The following is a 1,631-nucleotide window of genomic DNA, read 5'->3' on the forward strand; positions in this document are numbered from 1 at the left end:
TAAAACAGAATTACAAACAGTTTCTCTATACACCTTTTAATTTTTTCTTTTGTTATATTTACCGTAGTAAGTTCACCCTAGATTCTTCACAGGTTTCAGTTTGGAGTTCACTTTGAGTTGTTTCGTTTACGAATACTTAGCTAAAATAGTTGTTTAGAATATCACACATTCCTTCATTTGAATATTCAAGTTGACCGTCAGGAGATAATAGTGCGCCAGTGTGATTCTTAATAACCTTTTTATCTCTAATGTAACTATAGGATTCTTCGGGATTCTCTTTGGATTTATCAGCGATATTCATTTCGTATTGTCGTTTTCGTTTTTTATTACCTTTTTTAAATATATCTGTATTATTACATAATTTTGATAGTTATCAAGTGCACCCGAGCCCTTGTATTTCTTTTAAGCTTGTCTCTTTTTAGCGATTTTTTTTTTCAGTTTCTTTGTCGATCCATTTTTGGCGAGCCTGATTTGAGGGGCGTTTGTCCTTAAACGGGATATAAGTATGAATCATCTTAGTAAGCCTATATTGAAATATTTCCCACATCTGATCTACAGGTCTTTTGCATAATTTTACCTCCCAGTCTATAAGCTGAAGCTCCTGACTTAGTCCTATGAAAGGAGTTTTACTGAAATCGGGTATTTTAGATATACAAGTATCTATTCTAAAAGTTTATAGCATGTTTGAATCTAAATTGTGACCGCTATTTGCAATAATTTCTCCAACTTCTACATCGGTTATCATGCTTTCACGGTTAGTGATCAATAGATCGAGTAAGGTTTCATGTCTTGTGGGCTCTTTTACATGCTGAACTAAGTAATTATCACCGAGAAAATCTATCAAGCGACTACTTATATGGCCATTTTCAAGTCATCCAATCAATGTCAGTAAAATTTAAATCACCCATTATCAATAAGTCCCGACTGCAGAAGCTAAACAGCTCTTGAAACAACAGTTTGTCCTCTGCTAATGATAATATATTCCCAACTTTAATTTCCCTGTGGTTTCTGCATGATCATTTAGTCATGTGTATTTTTGTGATTATTTTGCAATACACACACAAACACACACACACACACACACACACACACACACACACACACACACACACACACACACACACACACACACACACACACACACACACACACACATGTATATATATATATATATATATTTATATGTATACACACACACATACACACACACACACACACACACACACACACACACACACACACATGTATATATATATATATATATATATATGTGTGTGTGTGTGTGTGTGTGTGTGTGTGTGTGTGTGTGTGTGTGTGTGTGTGTGTGTGTGTGTGCGTGTGTGTTTGTGTGTATTTACCTAGTTGTATTTTACGGCAAGGGGAGCTATGCTCGTGGGGTACCGTCTTCATATCTCATTTAATCTAGGCTGTGTGTTTATGTGTGTGTGTGTGTGTGTGTGTGTGTGTGTGTGTGTGTGTGTGTGTGTGCGTGTGTGTGTGATTCACCTTGGTCTTTGGATCACGTGTTGGACTCGTGATTGACAGCTATTTCCCTCCCAGAAGAGAGCTCAGAGCTCGTATGACCGATCTATGAGTAATGCTTTGACCTTACATGCACACACACACACCCA

The sequence above is a fragment of the Oratosquilla oratoria genome, chromosome 1 (genome assembly GCF_046742065.1).
Source record: "Oratosquilla oratoria isolate Oo_2021 chromosome 1, ASM4674206v1, whole genome shotgun sequence".
Taxonomy (NCBI): Eukaryota; Metazoa; Arthropoda; class Malacostraca; order Stomatopoda; family Squillidae; genus Oratosquilla; species Oratosquilla oratoria.